The sequence below is a fragment of the Neovison vison genome, chromosome 12, assembly GCF_020171115.1.
Source record: "Neovison vison isolate M4711 chromosome 12, ASM_NN_V1, whole genome shotgun sequence".
In the NCBI taxonomy this organism is placed as follows: domain Eukaryota; kingdom Metazoa; phylum Chordata; class Mammalia; order Carnivora; family Mustelidae; genus Neogale; species Neogale vison.
The window spans coordinates 17716014-17729965 of record NC_058102.1 but is presented as its reverse complement, the minus strand read 5'-3'; the positions used below and the strand labels follow the sequence as shown (position 1 = coordinate 17729965).

Here is a 13952-nt window from a genome sequence, read left to right as displayed (position 1 = left end):
CTCACCACAGCACTGCAAAGCTCTATTTGTCCCTGCATTCGATGGAGGGTGGTAAACACAAACAGGTTTTCATACAGAAAGGTGACATGAAGCCATTTGAAGGAAAAAACGAAACAAACCAATCAATGTCACTTTGATAACTGACTACATGGGGAGCCAGTTAGAGAACCAGTCCCTCCCTCCACCCCACAGGACAGCTAGATGTTTAGATAGCATCATGTTTTCCCCCTCTCCCTCTTTTTACTCTTGTGTTAACTATTCCTTCTGAACTCCTATTGTAAGTTATCTATCAGGCTTATCCAAGGTCCTACATTTGCTCCTAAAGTGAACATAAGATAATTTTTGAATGTTAAGAAAGCGTTTGCAACCCAAACACAACAACTACTGTATTTATAAGCCTCATTTAGGTTTCCACAACTACCAAGTCTTTTTTCCAGGTTCTGAAAACATGAATCACAGCTCAGTGCAATCTTCCGTGGCTCAGAAATGTACCTGCATTTAAATACTCGCATTTGTCCAGGTCCTAGCTCACCACTGACTTCCATGCTTAAAGTATGATGAAAACAGTAAGTCACACTCGTCAGGGGAGTTAAACCCAGGTCTGGAAAAGCTGTCCAGCATGTGAAAAACTTATAGAGAGTATCTTGGATTTGCTGCAATAGCCAAAAAAAAAAAAAAAAGAAAGAAAGAAAAAGAAAAGAAAAATGGTTGCCTCGAAACGCTACAAACATTAGCTGGGAGTTCCTGAAGGCAAAGCTCATGTGGGACAATTCATCTCTGATTTACGTTCTTGAGTCTACAGCAAAACAAAGGGCTGCTGCAGGCGGGCCAGGGTAGAATGGAAAGGCTGCCACACTCCTTTACCTGTGAACGGTGAGGGCAGGGCTTTGGGCTCCTCGGTCCAGAAGAGCTGTAGGGCAGAGCGTTCAACTCCTGGCTGGCCCGGGGCTGCTGCCCTTCCCGCTGCTTCGGCTGCTTCTAAGATCCCATTGGAAAGCCCAAAGGGTTGGAGGGTCCCAAGGCCAATATTACATTTCCGAGAGCGTATTCCTCCCCCTGCCGCCAACACCCCCCCTCCCTTTGCTTGCGTTGACTTTGGAGAGGCTCGGGTTTCTTCCACTCCTGCGCTGGAGCAGCTGGGAGAGCTGGGAATCAGGCGTTGCGCTGGCTGCGGGGTGAGGCGGCCCCTGAAACCACTTCCAGATGTGCTTGGCAGGCTGGCTCGCGTGGCCAGACTTCCTCTCGCATCCTCCTCCAGCAGCCTGCGTGCAAATCGTTTCAAAAACAAGGCAGCTCTGGGGGAAAAGATTCAAAACCGGGAGAAAAGCAAATGCTTGGAAGCATGGATTTCCGCCACACATTGGGTCTAAGGTAAACTTTGAAAGAGCAGAAATGGAAAATGAAGTTCATATTGATTTTCAAAATCTTGTTTTTCCTGAAATCCCCTAGTTGTTAAAATGCTGTGGTCCCCAAATTAAAGCTCAGCCAACAGCTAGGGTCTCATTTTACCAAGGCAATGACAGCAATGGAGGTTTTAAGATGGTATGTTTTGAGCCTGAACATGGAAAGGAATCAGGCAGGGAATCAACCCCACCCAGCTCTGGACAGTTCTGTTTCTGCTATTGATTCTCAGAAACCCAGGAAATGGTGCCAGCACTTTGCCTGGGATCATGGAATTTATTTCTGCAAACTCTTTCCCTAGCTCCTAAAAGGAAATGAGGATCCCTTTGCTCACTGGCTCTTTCTAAAGTGGCATTTCCTGATAGAAATATAATGCAGGCCACCAGAAAATTTTAAATATTCCTGTAGTCACCTTAAAATAAGTACAAAGAGGGGTCACCTGTCTGGCTCAGTCTGAAGAGTGTTTACATTGTGAGTTTGAGCCCCATGGTGAGTGTAGAGATTACTTAAATAACTAAATAAACTTTTAAAAAGAGAGAGAGAGAGAGAGAGAATAACCATGTGCCAGGCACTGGGCTGAGCGTTAAAAGAAAAAAAAAAAGGTAAGTACAAAAAGGTAAAATTAATTTTAATGATATATTTTATTTAACCCAATATATACAAAATGCAATTTCAACATGTAATTAATGTAAAGTATTACTAACTAGATATTTTACATTCTTTTGTGTAATAAGTCTGAAGTCTGGTGTGTATCTTACACTTGCGGTACATCTCAATTCAAACACTAAATTTCATCAGAAACAGTTGATACATATTTAGATTTCATATAATTTATAGTTTAAAATTTAGGCTCACATATTCAGGTTGTTCCAAGCATACTTATAAGTTTGCAAATAACCGAATCAAGTGTCAGGTTTTCAACTTAAATTCATTAACACTAAGTAAAATTTAAAATCCAGTTCCTCGGTTGTACTAGCCACATTTTAAATGCTCAGTAATCAGTGTCCTAGTGGCTATTGTATTGAACAGTGCAGTTCTAAAGGGTTTAGTGGGTTTGTTTTTTCAGACTTGAACTTGGAGAGTGGGAGTATCGGGAATAGCTTCCCTTTGTGTAGAACTTTGAACAATGACAAAGCATCTTCACATCTTCTATTTCATTTTCTTCTCATAACATTCCTGCTAGGTAAGTTGAACAGAGATGTTGTTCACCCCAATTTGCAGATCAGCAAACTGAGGCTTTTAAGAATGTTAGAGTCCCAGGAGTGCCTGGGTGGCTCAGCGGGTTAAAGCCTCTGCCTTCGGCTCAGGTCATGATCTCAGGATCCTGGGATCGAGCCCCGAATCGGGCTTTCTGCTCAGCAGGGAGCCTGCTTCCTCCCCTCTCTCTCTCTTTCTCTCTCTGCCTACTTGTGATCTGTCTGTCAAATAAATAAATATAATCTTTAAAAAAAAAAAAAAAGAATGTTAGAGTCCTAAGAGTCCTAGAGTCACCAACTTGAGGAAGCCAGGACTGGAATTGCCATCAGCACTTCACGCCTGTTCCTTACTTGAGGCATGCTTCCCATACGAGGATCTCTAGGTACAACTCTATGGGTGAAACTACGCCCAGGGCTTCGGCATTCTTCAGCTGGGGGCGTCCAGCATCTGGGCCCTGTTTGTATGGAGTTATCCGCTGCTCTGGTGGTGTTCTCTTACATATTTCTATCCCGAATCCCTCGGACGATTCAGCAAGTGTGCCATTTTTCTTTGGAGCAGGCTGAACATTCTGCTATTCCACTTTTCTCTTTACTCCCAGGATGTGGACTCTGTTTGAAAGTGCAACTTGACCCAGTGTGTTCGCTAACAGACATAGTGATCCTGTATTTATCTTTGGTTGTGGCAAGTCCATTTGATCCACAGATCGCCTGCAGGAAGTGAGAAGGTTCAGCGGTGACGCTGAGTACTACACACTGAGCACTCCAGCGCCTGTCCTCATGGCCCTCACATGAGCAAAGATAGCAATATTTCCTGTCCCTCCAGAAGCATGTGCTATCAGGGGCAGCGGGACAGTCAGTCAGACGTGTCCCAAAGCACTGCAGTGGGAAGCCCTCCAAGCTGACTCCTGCCTATTCTAGCTTCTTCTGAAGACCGGGTTTTCTCCCCCTTTGCATCTCTCATCTGCTCAGCAGAATGCCTGAATGCGTGAGAGCTGGTGACTAAGTAGGTTCAGAGAGTATGACAGCCAAATTATCCCAGAGGGGGACTCACAACTGAAATAATAGTTATTTCGTTTTCATAGAGTCTGCTTGCTATTCATACTGACTTCCATATGGACCCAAATCTCTCTGCGCATTTACCTACTGTCTCCAACTTGGGATTCTGTCTCCTTTATTTCTAGTGGGTCATGTTCTGAGGTTGGGAAAGGCTTATCACCTATGACCTAGATTTCCATGTCATGTACACAGGTTCTTCCCTGGGGAAGAAATGAGAAGAGAAAGGGACACAGGTTTTAAGGGACACTGTGAGAAGTATGGTGGCTCCCAGCAAGGGCTCTGGAGACAGACAGACATACCCAACTGTTAGCTCAGACATTATACTGAGCACATCACTCAAAACCACTCACCTGTGGTTTCTGCAGCTAGAGAGTGGGAAGCCTCCCGGTGAGGGTTAGAAGATATTACGCATGTAAAGCATTCAGTAAGAGCTCAATACATGGAAGTTATCACAGTCACCCCCGCCTTATCGGCGGGGAGTCTGTTCCCAGACCCCCAGTGGGTGCCTGAAACCCTGGCTAGTTCCAAAACCCTCTATATATTTTTCTTGCTACACATATATACCGATAATAAATTATAATTTATACATGAGGCAACAATAATGATAAAATACAACACTTATAAAACAAAATTTTTTTTTTTTTGGAAACAAAAGCTATGTGAATGTGGTGTCTCTCTCTCAAAAGACCTCATTGTACTGTGCTCAGCCTTCTTCTTGTGATGATGTGAGATGACCAAATGACCATGGGATGAGATGAAGTGAATGAAGCCACGTGAGTGGTGCCGGCATTATGACGTAGTGTTCGGCCACATCGTCTTCCGACCATCCGTCATCAGAAGGGGGATGTCCACTTCCCGACTATGTTGACTCAGGGTCACAGAACCTCAGAAAGCAAAACTGCAGAGAAGGGGGGGGACTACTGTATTTTTACTGTTGGATGAAGATACCCCTAGTTCAGGGTATGAACTAGCGAAAGGACTTACAACAGTAGGTTATTTGTAGCTTTTTCTTAAAAAGTCCAAGAGAGTGATATGATGTTGCAAACACTGCCAGTAGCCTACTTAATACCACTCTCTGCTTCTTCCCTTGAACTAGAAACACACTTTCATTTGGGGGCAGCAATGGCCCAGTTACAAATACTCACCTCCTCAGACATCCTGCTGTCTGTGACTTCTTAACAGGCTATTGTGTTCCTGGCAAATAGCCGTCTGGTGCCTTTTGCATTTCTTCCAGTCTGAAATCTAGCCTGGATACCTGGAGGCGGACTTATCCATCTTGCAACTCTGGGGATGAAAGGGTCACACTGTGCTGCTGTACGGCCACACCAGCTATGCCTAAATTATAGTGTTGAACTGGTCAGGGTCCTGGCAGGATATGGACGGCTCCCTCGAAAAGGCTAATGGTGGAGACTCTGAAAAAAGGCACTATTTGAAAAGGTGGATATTAAGGAAACATGATTACGAGTGGGGCAGAACGGCGGTGTTAGCAACTGGAGGAAGGTATGACCACCTATAACTTTGAAGGCTATGGCAAGGGAGGGGTTACTAGGATGGGGAAAGAAAGCTGAAATGGACAGGGCTACCCGACAGGAACAGACAGTGCTGACCCACACAAAAGGGACTAGGGGGGCTAGTGGCCCCAAGTTTGCCATCTTCCAGTGGTGGTGCCTCCCACTGGCCAAACGCCACTGGAAGTCAGAGGGCAGGGCAGGTCAAGTGACTTCCTATCTTTAAGTCAGCCTCTCAGGACACTGAACAGGTGGAAGAAGCGTGGCGAGTAGATCTGTATAAGCAAATAGAAAATATCCTTGTACCATGCGGTAGGGTCTCCTGGCGTTGTCTGATTCAGCAACCCTGCACATGTTAGGGAGAGCAGAGCAAGAACATAGCAGGAACCGAAGTCCATGCTGGCCCTGGGAGTCACCAGAGAAGCCCTGCCCTAAGTATTCTGAAACATCAAACCACATGAGGAAAACAAGTCGTTGTGTGGGTATGTCACTTTGGTCAAGTTTCAGTTGTATGCCTGAATGTGGTCCTATGGGATTTTTTTTTTTTTAAGATTTTATTTATTTGACAGAGAGAGGGATCACAAGCAGGCAGAGAGGCAGGCAGAGAGAGGGGGAAGCAGGCTCCTTGCTGAGCACAGAGGTGGATGTGGGGCTCAATCCCAGGACTGTGAGATCACTACCGGAGCTGAAAGCAGAGCTTTAACCCACTGAGACACCCGGGTGCCCCTCCTGTGGGATTTATATGCATCTTTTTTTTTTTTTAAAGATTTTATTTATTTATTTGTCAGAGAGAGAGGGAGAGAGAGCGCGAGCACAGGCAGACAGAGGCAGAGGGAGAAGCAGGCTCCCCGCCGAGCAAGGAGTCCGATGTGGGACTCGATCCCAGGACGCTGGGATCATGACCAGAGCCGAAGGCAGCTGCTTAACCAAATGAGCCACCCAGGCGTCCCTATATGCATCTTATATCTGCAGTATCATTAGCTCACACAGTGTATATCTGAGTCATTATTATTATGTGTTTAGTTTTTATTACTTGAGAGCCAAGTGTTCATCATTCCTTCTTACTCAATGGGCCTGCCTTGGCTGAGTATACTGCTTTGTAGATAAGGTCTCAGATAAAATCGATTAAGGCTGATACATGGACTGGAAGGAAGGAAGACGTTTTGTAGAGCAGCAATGAATCACTACATTGGGTCGGGCGGACAACCTCGATTATCACTTATTTCCCCAGACCGGGCTCCAAGGTCACCCTCATGGGGCAGGAAGTATAACTAGAGAAGTCTCAGTTCCCTCTCCTTTTCCTGATGGGGCTCAATGATGGGCCACCTTCTTGACCCAAGTGGAGGTGCTCTGGGCTCTTCTCCACTACCCCCTAAGCTGCAGGAATTATGCCTGCACTCACTCAGATGAGTATTTTTCTTCCTTGACTGATGTACCGGTGCCCTGTTCTGGTAACTGGTGTAGGCTCTACCTGGCCCAGAGTCCTGGCTTGCTCTTGCCAGCTGCCCTCACCCGGCCTTGGCCACAGCTCTAGCCAAGACCCACGGCGGCCAGAGCCCTGGGATCTCCGAATAGACCTCTCAGACACCATCTGCATCTCAGGAGACCTGCCGGCCCTGCCTTTCTGCTGCTGAGTCCGGACCACCTGCTGGCACTCCCCAAAACTCCTTCCCAGACCTCTGCCAAGAAGCTCTTGGCCTGAATCCTCAGCTGAGATTAAGGGATCCCTTGGACATGGCAATTTATGTGCTTGGCTGGAAACAGCACTGTCTGCCACCTCCCAGCACTAGCCCCTCCCTCTCTGGCTGACTCCTCAGTGGCCTGCTGCTCAGAAGGAAGAGGAGAAACAGGAGTCATAAAATGAAAAGACCAACGATGATACAAGTAAAACCATCTACTACTTCCTAAGGACTAACTACCTGCCAGGCCTCACTCAGTGCAGCACGGGCCTTGCTTTGCACGGCAACAGCACAGATCTCAGTTTTCATGGTTTAGTTCAATGACATCAGGCCCTCAACAGCACAATTCACCTCTATTACCATAGTATATTAACTGTGAGTACTTGTCTAAGGACAAACTCTGCTGCTAACTTTTTAGTCTATGAAATTACTAGGCAAATAACAGATCCAAACTGGGATCTGTGACCAACCATGTCACTAGTCTTTTGGTCAGCCAGTGACTGGTCACTGGACATTTTTATTCAGTTTATATACAGACAAAGCATGGGGTCCTGTTGCCTCCTTAATTCCCCCAGGGATATTTACAAGAGTCTGGTGATATTTATAAAAATGGATAAGACAGAGAACTGGCAGACAAAGATAATAGGGTAGCAAAGAAACAAAAAGCAGTAATGATCTGAGTGAAGTTCAAATCCAAGGTAAATGGAGGTAGAGAAAAAAGCTGGCTGTGGGATAGCACTGTCCCTATGCAACTCTAGATATGCAGCGCAAGAATTTAGTAAAGGGGACTTTCTGAACATAAATGTAGAAAGTGGTCGTGCAGAAAAGGATGATGTTCCCAGGGAAGAGATGTGGATTAAAAAGTCATCTTAAAGGAACCCTCAAAGATATTTCCTGATGTTGAAAGTCCAAAGAATAAAATATAGAAAGCTGATCCAAACCTGGAAAGGAGTATGGCAATTTGTCAAGGCAGATAAAAGATGCTTACTCTGTACAGTAAGTTATATGACAGAAAGGCAAGCACTGTTCAAACTACTCCTGATAAGTTTTATTTTTTTATCTATTTATTTGAGATAGGGAGAGAGAGAGAGAGAGAGAGAGGAAGCAGTAGTGGGGGAGCAGAAGGAGAGGGAGAAGCAGGGTACCCGCTGAGCAACGAACTCAATGTCGGTCTAGGTCCCAGGACCCAAGGATCATGACCTGAGCAGGAGGCAGACACTTAACCAACTGAGCCATCCAGGTACCCCACTCTTTGATAAGTTTGAAACAAACAATAAAAAAATCTAACCCCCCCCAAAACATTTAATTCTCAATGTCTTTAATGATTCAAATTACAGTATAGCAAATAAATACTAGGTCTACTAGTATTCTCATTTCCCTAGGCATTTATTTTATTATTTTTAAAGCTTTTATTTATTTATTTGACAGAGAGGGAGAGAGAGAGAGAGAGAGACAGTACAAGCAGGGGGCAGAGGGAGACCCAGGCTGCCCTGCCTAGCAAGGAGTCTGATGTGGAGCTTGATCCCAGGACCCTGAGATCATGACCTGAGCCAAAGGCAGATGCTTAACTGACTGAGCCACCCAGGCACTCCTTTCCTAGGCATTTAAAACCATAGGAAGAATTTTAAATATTCTGACAAAAATATTTAGAGATCACAGCACCACTTAATTTTTCCCATTGAAATTTAAGGTCACTTTGCAACTTATGTGGTCATTTTTACAGAACTACACTACTGGGGCACCTGGGTGGCTCAGTCAGTTGGGTGTCTGACTCTCGGTTTTGGTTCAGCCTGTGATCTCTTGGGTGGTAGGATCAAGCCCCACATCAAGCCCTGAGCTCCCCCTCCCTGCCTCTCTCAAATAAATAAACAAATCTTCCAAAAAAAAAAAAAAAAGAACTATACTACCGTACAAAGCAAGGACTCTACATACATTATCTCATTTGGTCTTCAAAACAACTCTAAGAAATAGATGCTATTATTATCCTCATCTTATAGCCAAAGAATCTGTGGCTCAAAGAGGATAAATAATTTGACCAAGATGAAACAGCTAGCAAATGGCTATATTCTAAATCCCATGACCTTCATCCTTGCAATGTTGCAAGTCCAGATACCTGATGGGTGTTTGGTATGGGGGAGCAAGAGTAAAGGGGAGAAAGTAGTGAGAGATGAAGGTACCTCCTCTAACGGAACCTTGAATGGCTAGAGCAGCACCACCCATGAGAGCTTTCTGTTTTCTATATATACTTATAGAAATATTTACATAATCTATAATCTATAGTATAGAAACATAACATAGTCAACCCTAGTGCACATGTAAATCCATGTGTATTTCTGAAGCCATCTTTTCTTGATCCTTCAGAATCTTGCTCCATTGTCAATTCTCCCTGAGGGAGGTCTAGTTGGTTAGCTCAAGCAACTCTCATTTCCAACTTCTTTTTTCCTTGCCTGCTTCACATTATTGAGGCTGCAAACAGACAAACAAAAACAATGACTTTCCCAGACTCCTGTAGCCACCTTCCTGCAAGATGAACCTCAAAGTCTGTTCTCTTCTTCTTTCTCTGGAGTGGAACCTTGAACATTAGCTGGGAACATGGCCATTCTAAATGAAAACTACATGTCCCAGACATTCTTCAACTAACTGTGGCCTTGTGTCTAAATATTGGCTTATGGGGTATAAGCAGAAAGAATATATATAACTCCAGAATGTGTTCTGGAGAAGAGAACATTCCTTCCCCTTACTCTTTCCTGTGGGCTGGAATGTAGATGCAACAGTTAGAGCTGGGGCAGCCATCTTGGCTCATGAGTTGGAAGGAGGAATTCCAATCCACAAAGCCTACAAATTCTTGACAACTTGGTGAAACACAGCTGCCATGCCTGCCAGCTTTGGACTGCTACCTCCAAATACAAATTACAAATACAAATACAAAATTCATGTATATGGGAGAAATATACACTTTTAAAGCCATTGTTTTGGTATTTCCATGAATATAGTGAATGTAATCTTAATGTACCAAATGCCCTAGTTCTGGTCTATGAAATCCAAAGGCAAGTGTGCTGGATGATTTCTAGGCAAGATGCTTTATCTCCTTGTAAAAGGGGAGTTCTGTTTCCCCATCTTGGCTGTCTTCCTGATTTTTATCTTTGGGCATGGTAACATGAGGACACAGTGCCCAGAGCTGCAACAACATTCTTATGACCACAAAGGAAAGGCCAAGAGAAATTCAGAGCCACTAACCAGAATCCTGACAGCACTGAACTAACCCCAGATTTCTTGTGTGAGATAATGAACAGCCTTATCATTTAGCCACTGTGATGGATATTCTGCCACTTGTAACAAAAAGCATTTCCAAATGTCATATTCTCTTGCTATGAATGTTTGTGCCCCCTTCCCAGATTCACATGGTGAAATCCTCACCCCCAAGGATGTGGGGCCTTTGGTATTTTGGTGTGTAGGTCATGAGGGTGAAGCCCTCAGGAATGGGATTAGTGCCCTGATCAAAGAGACTCCAGAGAGTCACCTCTTCCACCATATAAGGATACAGCGAGAAGTCAGCAGTCTGCAACCAGCAAGAGGGGCTTCACCAGATCCTGACTGTGCTGCCCTCTGATCTTGGACTTCCAGCCTTCCGAACTGTGAGAAATAAATTTCTGTTATTTATAAGCCACCCAGTCTGTAGTATTTTTTTTAAAAGACCTTTTACTTATTTATTTGACAGAGATCACAACTAGGCAGAGAGGCACGCAGAGAGAGAGAGAGAGAGAGAGAGGAAGCAGGCTCCCCACTGAGCAGTTAGCCCGATGCGGGGCTCGATTCCAGGACCACGGGGCCATGACCCAAGCCAAAGGCAGAGGCTTTAACCCACTGAGCCACCCAGGTGCCCCAAAGATTTTTTTTTTTTTTAAGTAATCTCTATACCTCATGCAGGGCTTGAACCCTGAGACCAAGAGTCACATGCTCTACCAACTGAGCCAGCACCAGTCCATAGTATTTTAACAGTGGCCCAAACTGACTAAGACATCCCTATATCTCTATTGCTCCTTCAGTCTCTGCTTTTAGACTGCATCCTTCCTCTTGGGCCCACAGTCATGATCATCTCAGCCATGCAAAACAACACAGTTTGCCCTGTATCCATTTCTCCCTCCAGCCACTGTTTTCTTTCCTTTCCCAGGCCAGTCTCTGTAAGAAGTAGACTACACACCTTACCTGCACTTTCTTACTTGTTACCCATTCTTTGATCTTCTCTGGCTTCCCTTCCACTTCAGTATTTTAATCTAGGCCACTAATAACCTCGTAATTTGCAAATCCAACAGACGTTTACTTGTCTTTTCTTATCTGACCTTTCTATGGCTTTTGGCTTTGATTACCACTTCCGCAGCTATGAAACTCCCTTTACCTGTGGCTTCTTACCCTCAGCAGTTTCCCTTTTGACCTCTGGCTCCTCATTCTCCGTTTCCTTCATGAGCACCTCCTTCTGTTTTTACCTCTTAAACGTTGGCTTCTTCAGGTGTTCTGCCTCTCTCTTCCCTTTCCACAGTCTCCTCCTAGGTGGTAACTTACATTCCTAGAATTTCAAAGATTGAGGGTAGCTTTCTTGAGAATCAGGGACCTACTCTAAACTCCTCATTAAGCAGAGTTGAGCCAAAGCTACTGTGGTAAAATATAATTTCCATTGGATTAAGCACCTTGTTATGGATTGTGTTCCCCAAAAAGATATGTTGAAATCCTAATGCCCAATACATGTGAATGTGACCTTATTTGAACATAGGGTCTTTGTAGGTGTAATCAAGTTAAGACGAAGTCATTAGGATACAACTGTGAACTTAAAAGAAGAGAAGAGACACAGATACACAGGGACACCACCATGTGATGATGAAGGCTGGAGATGTAGCTACAAGCCAAGAAATGCCAGGATCAATAGCCATCACCAGAAGCAAGAAAGAGGCAAGGAATCATTCTCCCCTATAGTTTTCAGAAAGATCTTGGCCTGCTGACACTTTGATTTTTGGGTTTCTAACCTCCAGACTGTGAGACAACAAATTTCTGTTTCAAGCCCCACGGTTTGTGGTATTTTGTAACAGCAGTTCTAGGAAATGAATACACACTTCCTCCATTGTCCTGCACCTCCTTATCTGAGAAATCAGTTATGATTTGTAATCACCTTTCTCATAAGGTTTTGCCTTCATCTTTCCTCCAGTTCAGGGATTTTCAGCCTTTCACATATCACAGACAAGTTTGTGGGTTTTTTTTTTTAAGATTTTATTTATTTATTTGACAGATCACAAGCAGGCAGAGAGCAGGCAGAGAGAGATAGACGGGAAGAAGCAGGCTCCCTGCTGAGCAGAGAGCCCGATGTGGGGCTCCATCCCAGGACCCTGAGATCATGACCTGAGCGGAAGGCAGAGGCTTTAACCCACTGAGCCACCCAGTTGCCCCGACAAGTTTTGATTCTTTAAATTTGAATATCAATATTGGGTTACAACTTTCAATTTTGCCCTTCATCTTTTGCTATAAGGGTATTAAATACACACACACACACACACACACAGCTACCATTTACTTACATCATTCATAAAAGTTAAGAAATCTTAACCCTAAACTCTCAGAAGAAAGTACAGTTTGTATTAAATTATTTTAAGTTCTATGAAAATCTCATTGCTTTGTCCCAATATGTTTCTAGTATTGTTTCAGATACATACTTCATAACAGAAACATTTATGTATGAGACAAAGAAAAATGTTAATACATAAATATTCATAGACTCCTTTGTTTCCAGCCATCTTCCCTCTCCTTTCCCAAATTCTCTTTGACCATATTGCAAAACTGGGGTAATCGGTGAGAGGGAAAATGTGAGAAGCAGCAGCTGAAAGAACAGAGAATTTCTTTTAAACCTATAAGGAATCACTTCTCAAAGGAAAGTTTAGATGGATGAGGAGGTAGAGAGGCAGGCTCAGGACTGAGGAAGATGGAGGAGAGAGAATGTTACAGGCTTAGCAGAGAAATTGCTAATGGCAAGAGATGAAGAAAAAGGAATTTTAGGAAATCGACTGTTTGTTGTCGGTACCTTCTTGAGAGTGTGAGGTAGGGATTTAAACTGCTTTCAAAAAAATTTTTTTTCTTCTGGAATTGTATCTCTTCCAGTGTAATGCTTTATAAGACCAGATAACAAGGCAGCTCAGCGTTAATAGGGTTGCACATGACTGTGAGGAAAGGCAGTTATTGTATAGTTGTTAGAAAAAGGAACTATGGAAATCAGAAGCCCCGCGTTTGAATCCTGGTCCCAATCCACTTCTGCTGCGTCCGTAGGAGAATTACTTTAGTTCTTTGTGCCTCATTTCCCCAACCACGGAAGGGAGATAACAGTACCCACTTTACCATTTTGTTGGGAGAATCATGAATTAATACACATAAGGCAATGAGGACAGCGTTTGGCAATGGAAGACCCTCCCATGTCAGGTAGTAATAAAACGGAAACCTACAGATAGTTTTCCCACCTGCGGAAACAAAAAAACCTTTCGCGGCTAACTGTTGCTACACTTCTTGGCACGACACCCAACAAAACCTCAAGTGCCTGAGCTGCCAGAGCAGGCTCAGCTCCGACCTTCCCGTCGGTGTCCTCGGGCTCGGCCGGGGCGCCGCACTCGCTGCCGCTCGCTCGCGCGGCAGGCGCCTCCCTCCTCCCGCATTTGCTGGCATCCTCGAGGCCCGGGCGCTCAGGGCCCGCGCGTTACCCGCCCGCCGAGGCCGACTTCCATCCCTCCTCCCCGCGCTCCCGGCACTTCGAACCTCCGCGAGAGCTCTTCTCCCCGTTGCTCTGTAACTGTTCAAAGGGTCTGAGTCGCCCGCACATCCTAGATGCTCAATTAAAGTGACCGTAAAGGAAAACGCTGTACCTTCTCGCGCAAATACAAACGGGGGCCCTGGGTGGGGCGGGGGCACTTGGTCAGTAGGTCTGTCTTTACACCCGAAGGCCCGCTGCCCAGGGTGCCAGGCCCGGACATTATGCCTGGGGTGAGGGCGGGGCTCCCTTGCCGGGACGCCTCGACTCCCCACGGGCCTCCAACCTCGCCCGGGGTCACGTGACCCCCATCCCCGGCGCACAGCTGGAGGCG

General features: G+C 45.0%; 1 protein-coding gene and 1 long non-coding RNA gene across 4 annotated transcripts in view; both read right to left on the bottom strand.

Moving 5' to 3' along the window:
• The window catches only part of GLT8D2 (glycosyltransferase 8 domain containing 2), a 32831-nt gene extending 31667 nt beyond the window's left edge, over positions 1-1164 (bottom strand). Inside the window, exon 1 of one of the 2 annotated variants that reach the window (XM_044228137.1) lies at positions 865-1164. The gene's annotated coding sequence lies outside the window, so the exon portion shown is untranslated. Of the gene's footprint in view, positions 1-492; positions 512-864 lie in introns of those variants that run through there. The other variant, XM_044228138.1, reaches the window with a different exon arrangement.
• A 1636-nt stretch (positions 1165-2800) lies between these two features.
• LOC122892519 lies at positions 2801-13898 on the bottom strand. Of its 2 annotated transcripts, none has more exons than XR_006381411.1 (5): positions 13734-13898; positions 11251-11404; positions 10383-10473; positions 4799-5078; positions 2801-4551 (listed from the first exon to the last, which is right to left on the bottom strand). It is a non-coding gene; the product is annotated as an uncharacterized LOC122892519 (long non-coding RNA). The 2 variants fall into 2 exon arrangements; XR_006381412.1 differs by lacking the exon at positions 13734-13898 and adding an exon at positions 13627-13713.
• Positions 13899-13952: the final 54 nt, after the last annotated feature.